Source organism: Sus scrofa, chromosome 17 (genome assembly GCF_000003025.6).
Source record: "Sus scrofa isolate TJ Tabasco breed Duroc chromosome 17, Sscrofa11.1, whole genome shotgun sequence".
Classification (NCBI taxonomy): domain Eukaryota; kingdom Metazoa; phylum Chordata; class Mammalia; order Artiodactyla; family Suidae; genus Sus; species Sus scrofa.
The window spans coordinates 51,214,995-51,225,873 of NC_010459.5; the positions used below are offsets into that span (position 1 = coordinate 51,214,995).

At 46.2% G+C, this 10,879-nt stretch overlaps 1 pseudogene; it reads right to left on the bottom strand.

The window, feature by feature from the left end:
• LOC110257424 lies at positions 5,628–8,492 on the bottom strand (annotated as a pseudogene).

Consider the following 10,879-nt stretch of genomic DNA (forward strand, 5'->3'; position numbering starts at 1 on the left):
CATGGGTTCTATTACCAGAAGGGTGGGATGAATCTTGGGGAATCTATTGCACTATGATTATCCTCCCCATTTTGCAAGTAAGGAAACTGAAACTCAAAGAATTTTCCCACCTGGTGAGAGAGAGACAGATAAATTTGAGCTTGTTCTAGTCTACTAAGTCTCCTAGAACAACTACAAACACGAAGTGATGAACCAGATTTAGTGGAGCATGGACACATATATTACCATGTACCTGAGATGATTTAATCATGACATCTGAATACTGATTTTAGTTGAGTTCCCAGCAGCCAAGGTGAAAAGAGAAATTATTGAGTCATATCAGCCTGTTCACCTGATATTTAATGAAGGATGAAGTGGGGGAGGGGCAGGAAAAAAAAGAAAAAGAAACCATGTACAAGTTTGTCTAAAGGCAAATATTTTTCTAGCCTTGACTCCAAGATGGCAATGAGGCTTCCTTACATAAGGAATCTAACAGGAAAATGGTTCTTAAAATAGATGCTGCTCATTTCTTTCCCCAAAAGAGTTAGAGGCAGCCTGTGAACTCACAGGCATTTCTGGTAGGAACTCAGATCATGAGGTCCTTTCCTTTTCTCTCTTTTTCTTTCTTTACTCTCTCTCTTCCTCTTTTCTTTATTTCTTTCTCTCTTTCTAACAGCATAGAAATTTATTTCCATCTCTAGTGTAACAATTTAGAGATCACTGACCCAGGGCTGGTGAGCTAGCTCAGCCGTTCCTACCATGCAGCTTCAATTATCTCAGTACAAGGTGGCTGCTCTAGCTCCTGCCTTCACACTTGCCTTCCAACCAGCAGAAAACGAGAAAAAGCAGGAATTTGCTTTTGAGTGATCTATCTGCCTTCTGGCAGGACTGGGATTGTCAGAAGCCAAGGGAGCAGAGGTAAGGTGCATTCGTGAAAGCTGAACACTGAAAGGCTGCCTCATTCAAGGTTCAAATCCTGGCTGAGCCACTTACTAGCTGTATTAGTTTCCAGTGGCTGCCACAAATTACCACAAACTTGGTGACTTACAACAGAAACTTGTTCTCTCACAGAAAGTCAGCATCAGTTTCATGGGGTGAAAACCATGATGCTGGCAGGGCGATGCTCCCTCTGGAGACTCTGGGGAGGCCTTCCTTCCTCCTTGCTGCAAAGGGGCTGCCTGCACTCCTTTTGCTCGCTGCCACAACACTGCCACCTCCGCCACTGTCTTCAGGCACCTTGTCTTCCCTGTGTCCATCTATTCTTCCTCTGCCTTCCTCTTTTTTTTTTTTTTTTTTTTTTTTTTTTTTTTTGTCTTTTTAAGGCCCCACTCATGGCATACAGAGGTTCCCAGGATAGAGGTTGAATTGGAGCTGAAGCTGTGGGCCTACACCACAGGCACTGCAACACCAGATCCAAGCTTTGTCTGTGACCTACACCACAGCTCAAGGCAAGGCTGGATCTTTTTTTCTTTTCTTAATTTATTTTGTATTGAGTATAGCTGATTTATGGCGTTGTGTTAACTTCTACTGTACAGCAAAGTGACTCAGTTATACACATATACATTCTTTTTTACATTCTTTTCCATTATGGTTTACCCTAGGATATTGAATATCCAGTAGGAGCTTGTTATTTATCCACTCTATGTGTAGTAGTTTGCATCTGCTAACTCTAAACTCCCAATCCATCCCTCCCTCATCCCCCTTTGGCAACCGAAAGTCTATTCTCTATGTCTGTGAGCCTGTTTCTATTTCATAGATAAGTTCTTCTGTGTTGTTTTTGTTTTTGTTTTTTGTTTTTTTTTTTTTGGTCTTTTTTTAAAGGCCGCACTTGCAGCATTATCTGTGTTATAGTTTAGATTCCACATGTAAGTGATACAATGTGGTATTTGTCTTTCTCTTTCTGACTTCACTTAGTATGAGAGTCTCTAGTTCCATTCAAGTTGCTGCAAATGGCATTATTTTGCTCTTTCTTTTTCTCTCTCTCTCTATTTTTGTCTTTTTGCCATTTCTTGGGCCGCTCCCGTGGCATATGGAGGTTCCCAGGCTATGGAGCTGTAGCCACCGGCCTGAGCCACAGCTACAGCAACACAGGGATCTGAGCCGTGTTTGCAACCTACACCACAGCTCATGGCAACGCCAGCTCCCTAACCCACTGAGCAAGGTCAGGGATCGAACCCACAACCTCATGGTTCCTAGTCGGATTCGATGACCACTGAGCCATAACGGGAACTCCTTTTTTTTTTTTTTTTTTTTTTCTCTTTCTTAATGGCTGGGTAGTATTCCATTGTGTATCTATACCACATAGTCTTAATCCAGTCATCTGTCGATGGACATTTAAGTTGTTTCCATGTCTTTGCTATTGTGAATAATGCTGTAATGAACATACAGGTACATGTATCTTTTTCAAGGTTATTTTTTTCTGGGTATATGCCCAAGAGTGGGATTGCTGGGTCATATGGTAGTTCTATATTTAGTTTTCTGAGGTACCTCCATACTGTTCTCCATAGTGGTTGTACCAATTTACATTCCCACCAACAATGTAGGAAGGTTCCCTTTCCTCCACACCCTCTCCAGCATTTGTTATTTGTGGACTTATTAATGATGGCCATTCTGACTGGTGTGAGGTGGTACCTCATGGGAGTTTTGATTTGCATTTCTCTAATAATCAGTGATGTTGAGCATCTTTTCATGTGCTTATTGGCCATCTGTATATCTGCTTTGGAGAAATGTCTATTCAGGTCTTTTGACCATTTTTCAAATGGGTTGCTGGATTTTTTTACTGTTGAGGTGTATAAGTTGTTTGTATATTTTGGAGATTAAGCCCTTGTCAGTTGCATTGTTTGAAACTATTTTTTCCCATTCTGTAGGTTGTCTTTTTTTTTTTTAATGGTTTCCTCTGCTGTGCAAAAGCTTGTCAGTTTGATTAAGTCCCGTTGGTTTATTTTTGCTTTTATTTCTGTTGCCTTGGGAGACTGACCTGAGAAAACATTTGTAAAGTTGATGTCAGAGAATGTTTGCCTATGTTCTCTTCTAGGAGTTTGATGGTGTCTTGTCTTAAATTTAAGTCTAAGCCATTTTGAGTTTATTTTTGTTTATGGTGTGAGGGTGTTTTCCAGGTTCATTGATTTACATGTGACTGTCCAGTTTTCCCAGCACCACTTGCTGAAAAGACTCTTTTTCCCATTTTATATTCTTGCTCCTTTGTCAAAAATTAATTGACCATAGGCGTCTGGGTTTATTTCTGGGTTCTCTATTCTGCTCCATTGGTCTGTATGTCTGTTTTGGTACCAGTACCACTCTGTCTTGATTACTGTGGCTATGTAATATTGCCTGAAGTCTGGGAGAGTGATGCCTCCTGCTTGGTTTTTGTTCCTCAGGATTGCTTTGGCAGTTCTGGGTCTTTTATGGTTCCATATAAATTTTGGGATTGTTTGTTCTACTTCTGTGCAACGCTGGATCCTTAACCCACTGAGTGAGGCCAGGGATTGAACCCGAGTCCTCATGGATATTAGTCAGGTTCTTGACCCACTGAATCACGAGGGGAACTCCCGCCTTCCTCTTATAATGACATGTGTGGTGGCACTTAGAGTCCTCCTGGACAATCTAGAATAATCTCCTCATCGCAAGATATCTCAGAAGTCCAGCATTTAGCCCCCTGCCCCAGCTGTGTGAGCTCAGGCAAGTGTCTTAACCTTACTGTGCCTGTTTCCTTACTGTAAAATGACAGTAGCCACCTGCTTAGGCTGTTATGAGGATTAAATAAGTTAATCACATAAAGCACTTTAAAGGGTGACCAGCACATGATAAGAGCTTTGTGTCAGCTTTTAATATGATCAGGCCTCTCCTGCCAAGACTGAAATCCCCCAGAGAACTGTTTCCATCTTTGTCCTGTTCACCACTGTCTTCCCAGCATCTGCCACGAGGACTTACACACAGTAGGTGCTCAGTAAATACCTTATGCAGGCATACTGCTGGCTGGATGTGTGGTTTTAGGGAAGCTGTTTTTCCTCTCTGGGCCTTGGTTTCCTCCTGTCTCCATGAAGAACTGCTGTTGGGGAAAGTACATTTCTCTGTCGCAAAGGGTGTGTTCCTGTCGGGGAGTAGAGGTTTCTGGGGTCAGGGGACGGCTGAAGATGCTTTCTCTCTGAATCATCAGATTTCCCAACTTGAGGCCAAGTGTCTAAACTTTATGAGCAAGCTGGTTGGAGATAAGGTGGGGAAACACTGATTTGGCCAAAGCAGCAGCCAAGATGCTGGGTCTGGACTTCCCTGGAGCATTTCAGCTACGTGACTTGGAGCTTAGCATCTGCCAGGAAAACAGGCTGCTGGCCCACAACCAAGAGGGGCATCCCCAATGCCACCTTTAGTGGTTAGAGCCTGCTCTGGCTGTTCTGTTCACAGACCAGCATCTACTCAAACCCTTGTGGCTCCAGTGGAGAAGCAGAGACCCCAAAAGAGTGAAGACCTTGTCCAAAGTTAGGCTGCCCAATGAGGCTAGGATCCAGGACCTGCAGGAACCAACCGGACTAGGAGAGGGGGAGAGCTGCAGGCAGAGGGTGTGGCACCTACAACAGGGGTGAGAGATGACACAAACTCAGAAACCAGAGTGGAGGAGAGAAAGAGGGTACATTACCTGCTCAGGGCTTTGGATTCAAGTCTGAGGGCAAAAGGGCACCATCGATGGTTTTAGGAAGAGCAGCAGCAAGATCTGAGGGTCTTTTTCCAAATGTGGTCCACAGACCATCAGCGTCAGATCACCTACAAGCAGAGACGAGGAACAGGCTGTCCAAACACAGATTCCTGGGGTCTACCATAGATGGGCTCCTCGTTTATTTATTTATTTGGCTGCACCCAAAGCCTTCGGAAGTTCCCAGGCCAGGGATGGAACCCCTGCCACAGCTGCAATCCAAGCCACAGCAGTGACAATGCCAGATCCTTAACCCCTTGTGCCACCAGGGAATTCCGAGGCTTTTCATTTTAACAGACCCTCCTCTGAGGCAATTCCGAAGCACACTCAGTTTTAGGGAGTCCAGAGATGCTGAGTAACATTTCAGTTTAAAGATCAGCTGCAGAGCACAAGGAACTATAGCCAGTCTCCTGGGATAGGCCATGATGGAAAATAATATTTTCAAATATGTATATATATGTATGACTGAGTCACTCTGCTGTACAGCAGAAACAGGCACAACATTGTAAATCAACCATACTTTAATAAAGCGAGAAAGAGACTGAAAAATAAAGAAAGAAAGATCTGAACTCAGCCAGACTTAGTTTCAAATCCTAACTCTGCCACTCACTAGCTGTGTGACTTTAGGCCAGTTACTGAGCCTCTCTGAGCCTTGGTTTTCCTTTCTCTGAAATGGAGATAATCTTAGTCTTTGCCTCTCCAGGTTCTGCTAAGAACTAAATAAGATAAGTCCCCGTTGTGGCTCAGTGGTTAACAAATCCGACTAGGAACCATGAGGTTGCAGGTTTGATCCCTGGCCTCGCTCAGTGGGTTAAGGATCCGGCGTTGCTGTGAGCTGTGAGTAGGTCGCAGACGTGGCTCGGATCCCGAGTTGCTGTGGCTCTGGCATAGGCCAGCGACTACAGCTCTGATTCGACCCCTAGCCTGGGAACTTCCATATGCCGTGGGTACAGCCCTAAAAATCAACAAAACAAAATAAAACACTATGTAAAAAATATATTGCAGGTATTTAATGAGATTGTGTAAAGCACAAATGGAAAAGTCCTAAGGCATCCATGCTCCAAGTCAAAGCTAACTTTACAAACCTTTCCAAGGTGCCCCCAGCTACAACAGCATTACACAAGGAGTCGTTCTCTCCTAAGGGTAGATTACATCCAATACTTTAAAAAGGGAAGAGGATGTGACCCACAGAGATGACAGGATCGAATTCCAAGAGAAGAACCTCAGTAACGGAAGTCCTTTAGCTGTTACACTGAACAGAAGAACAAATGGTGTCAGGACGCTACCAGCCCAACTATTTCATAGTAAAGTTGATTTTTTTTTATTTTTAGGATATGGTTTCATTTATTCAGAAGAAAGGAAAAGGAACCCAAACAAGCCCCCCCAAACCTAAGACAAAAGCAACCAAGCTAAATATAAACAAAATCCAAATGTACTCCATACAGCTTCATTTGAGGAATAATTTGCACAGGTCTGCATCCTTTTATTTGTCCTTTGAAGTGAGTTTTTCAATCAGTTCTTGGAGGGGTACAAGCTCTCTCCTCTCAATAAGGTTGAATTCCTGGACAAAAAAAATAAAGTGCTTGAAAGATGTATTGAGATGCGCTTCCTCCTCGAATTGGATCACAGGGTCAAAATGCTGATGATAAGAGTCGGCATAAACCCTAAAGAGGCGTTTGAGTATCGTTTTTGCCACAGACATGAAATTCTTTGGGAATGGGACACCAATTTCTTGACGGAAATAATGTCTCATCATCCAAGGGGTCCTGAGCCCACGTCATCAGATAATCAATACACTTTGGGGCAGAGCACTTAATAGGCTTCTTTATGTTTGTTCCATCTGCCCAACGATGTTCACATTTGGGGCCAGCCGACATCACTGGACAACTTTCTTCTGCGCAAAAGTCTGTGATTGTTCCATAACGCATGTTGATCTGATTAAAGAAATCCACCGTGTTCACGGCGACCCATTCATTTAGCTCTTCCCCCTCAGGAAGCACGGCAGCCATCCGCAGGTTCCCGCTGCCAAGGGTGGCCTCTGCATGCTTTAAGAGCTCATACTGGTGAGAACCCTCTGGAATGTTCCTCTTTGGTTTAAACGTTTTAGAGGAGCGACTACCAAACAAAAAGCTCCTGTCAGCCATGGGGCAGGCTGTGGGCTCGCGGTCGCAAAGCCTCTGGGTAGCGGCCAGGCCAGATCAGGAGAGGAGGGGGGAGTGCCGGCTGCTCGGCGGCCGCACCTTCTTTGGCTCTGCTGGTTCCAATGGCAGGCAGACCAAGACGATTTTTCATGCCACTTTTGTAGCCACCCTTAAACATATTACATTCACAACAGAACAAATGAACACATCCAAATGATTGGAAACACAATGTTTGACTAATAAGACACCTCCCCCCCTGAAGAATGTCTCCAGACTTTGCCAAATGTTTCCCAGGGGCAAAATTAGCCCCAGTTCAGTCCTGCTGCATTGTCCTCATTGTACAGGGAGGAGGTGGAAGCTCAGAGCCAAAGCATCTTGCCCACAGTCCTCCAGCTAAGAAGCAGCAGGATTCGAGTTCATGTCTGGCTCTGAGCCCCAGGCGTGAACCCCTGCTGGGAAGGAGGTCAGAAGTTTGCAGTGGCAGATCTGTGACTATGTGGAAGGGGTTTGGGGCAGCAGTCTGGTCCAAAGGAGCAGCCTGCTAAGGAGGTGAGTGGCATTAACTTAGATTGTATATTGACTGGAGGTGGCTTTGGGAGCAGTGATGGAGCTTAAGGGGGAGCCAGCTTCACCCACCACCACCAAGCCTCCTCTGGGTGCCACCGCTGATTGCCCTAGATGATGGGGCTTAGGGAGGTGGGCACAGAGGGCAGAGGAAGTACCAAGACGTGCCGTTGGGAGAGGCTGCATGGTCATCTGAGCCTTGAACCTTGCTGCCAGGAGCCTCCCCCAAACTCTCTCCAAGACCTTCAGGCTAAATATTTACACTGTGACCTCTCTTTTCCTTCCTGTGTGGGCAGATGGCGGCTTAGAGAGATGGGTCCAGGAGATTTGGGAAAACAGAACAGAGAAAGGGAAGGGTCAAGGCCAGAGGCCAGGAGACTGCAGCCTGGAGGTAAACGTCACTGCTCTGGCTTGACATCCAGAGCCTTCCAGAGCAGGACTCAGCGCCAGCAGCCATGTCCCTCAGGGAGCCGTGGAATTCCAATGTGTTTTTGTTTGCTTAAGAGATGTGGAATAAAATGATGTGTTTCTTTTGCCCAGTGGAGTTTTGCTTTTAAGCGTGGGAGTTGGAGGTAAGGGGACAATTAAGTGAAAAAAAAAATCGTGCCCAAAGAAGAACCACTTTTCCAGACCCCAAAATACTTTATTACAGATGGTTGCTGTCAGAGGCTTGACTTGGAGCCCCTGGAGAAGGTGGATTGGGGCGGAGGGGCTCTGGGCCGGCTGAGTAATCAGTCAAGGTCCTGGCAGTTGAAGCCGCCCTGGGCCCTGCTCTCTGCCAGGGACGACAGGCCCCACCCGCGGGTTCTTGGTCCAGGCAACGGGATCCATCAGGGCCCTCATGCTTACTGCGGTTTTAATGCCAACTATCCTGGAAGTGTCTGAAATGTCACCCATGACCTCTAGGCGGGGATGACCCCCAGGGCTTGCAGATTTGGGGGAGAGAATTACATGGATGTTGCGCTTATTTGGGTAGGAAAGGGTGTTCATCAAAGAAATATGTCCCTGGAACTTCTCCTGTGACATAGCAGATTAAGGATCCGGCATTGTCACTGCAGCAGCTTGGGCTGGCTGCTGTGGCACAGGTTCGATCCCTGGCCCAGGAACTTCCACATGCTGCAGACATGGCCAAAAGGAAGGAAAAAAAGTATTAAAAAAAGAAATCTGGGAGTTCCTGTTGTGGCTCAGTGGGTTACGAATCTGACTAGTATTCATGAGGATGCCGGTTCGATGCTTGGCTTCACCCAGTGGGTTAAGGACCCAGTGTGGCCATGAGCTGAGGTGTAGATCGCAGGTATGTCTCAGATCCTGGCTTGGATCCTGAGCTGATGAGGCCGTGGCCGGCAGCTGCAGCTCTGGTCTCACCCCTAGCCTGGGAACTTCCATGTGCCACAAATGCGGCCCTAAAAAGCAGAAAAATAATAAAATAAAAAGGAAATCCGTGCTTGTTAGCCATCACTTGAATGGTGAGTGACGTTGCTCATGCTGTGTCTGTCCGTGGGTGACCACAGGCACATAGTTGTGTGTGTCTGCATCTTCTCTTCCTTCTTTGTTCTTCCACCAAAATGGAAAGTATTGGAAGGTGCTTAAGGGTTATAAAAACAGAGAGAAGCAGCAATTCAGTCCACTCTTCATTCTTGTAGGATAATAACATATTTCTGGATGTTTCTAAACTGAAGCTGGTCCTTCTCCATCTTTAGAGGAGAAGCCATTGGAATCACCTGGAGATCTTGTTAAAAGCAGATCTGACTCAGTAGGTCCAGGGTGGGGCATAAGATTCTGCTTTTTCAATAGGCTCTCTCGCAACGCTGATGCTGCTGATCTGGGGCCACACTTGGAGTGGCCGGGCCTTGGCACAAGGGGCAATTCTTGAGGCTTGCTCCTGCTCTCCCTGTTACCAGGCACGCCCTCCCTCTCTGTGCTCAGCCTCTCCATGAGCTCGCCGCCTTCTCAGACAGGGCGCCACCTGAAGCTGGTATGTGCTCCACTTAAGGATTTGGGAAATGTCTAAGCTCAGAGGATCTTGGGCAGAATCTTGTTCTACTCTCTTCTGAGTTCCAGGTGCTTTTGTGGTAAGAGCTAAAATCCCAGCTCAACCCGTCCGAAGCAGAAAAAAAAGAAAAAATTAAATAATGAAGTATTATTGGCTCATAGACATGAAAAATATTTATTGAAGCAACACTTGTGAATAATCCAAATTGCAAACATTCTACATGTGTGCTGCTGTGATCAAAAAGTTGGGGAGGTTTGCTTAGGCTGACCTGAAAAATCTCTGAGATTTATTATTAAGGGATAAATGCAAGCACAGAAGGATTTATATGTTTTGATACCATTTATTAAAAAAACATATCAAAAAGTCTTTGAATGTTCTACAAGTCTGTATAAACTTGTGTGGCTGCAGAGAGTAAGAATTGAACCAGGTTTCTCACCCTGGATGCCGTTAACATTTGGGGCAGGTTAATTCTCTGTTGTGGGGCTGTCCTGTGCTTTTAGAATGTTTAGCAGCATCCCTGGCCTCTGCCCACTAGATGCTGATAGCAACACTCCCCCAGGTGTGTCACCAAAATGTCACCAGACATTGCCCTGGGGGCAAAATCGCCCCTGGTTTAGAAGCACTGGAATAAGACGAGTTACCTCCCACCCCCACAATGTTTGACCAATAAAATCAAATAAGACCCCCTCAAAAATGTCTCCAGACTTTGCCAAATGTTTCCTAGGGGCAAAATCAGCCCCAGTTCAGTCCCGCTGCGTTATCCTCATTGTACAGGGAGGAGATGGAAGCTCAGAGCCAAAGCATCTTGCCCACAGTCCCCCAGCTAAGAAGCAGCAGGATTCAAGTTCATGTCTGGCTCCGAGCCCCAGGCATGAACCCCTGCTAGGAAGAAGGTCAAATCTTTGCAGTGGCAGACCCATAACTAGGGGCCTCGGGACACTCCTACAGGGACAGTCAGTGGTGGGTTCTGATCCCCCCACTGTGCACGGGGTCACCCAGTGATGTGCCTGCATCCCTCTTCCTCTCCCTGCCCCAGCCTCCAGGGAACGGATGGATACACGCAGTCTGTCTAGCCTTTTGTCTCTCCCCAGGGGCAGGACTTTTTTTTTTTGTCTTTTTTAGGTTCCCAGGCTAGGAGGCGAATCAAAGCTGCAGCTGCCGACCTACACCACAGCCCCAGCAACAAGGGATCTGAGCCGCGTCTGCGACCAACACCATAGCTCATTGCAACACCCGGATCCTCAACCCACTGATTGAGGCAGGGATCGAACTTAGCCAGACTGATTCATTTCCACTGAGCCATGATGGAAACTCCAGGGCAGGACATTCCGATCACAGCCCCCTGTGGCTGAGCCCAGCCATGTCCTAGGTGACTATAATTTGCCATTCATTTCATATCACTACCAACGCCCTTGTATGGTAGACACCTGTGTTGTCTCCATTTTATAGAATTGGAAACTGAGGCACAGAGAGGCTAAGTCCCTTATCCAAGGTCACCCAGCAAGGAGCAGCAGG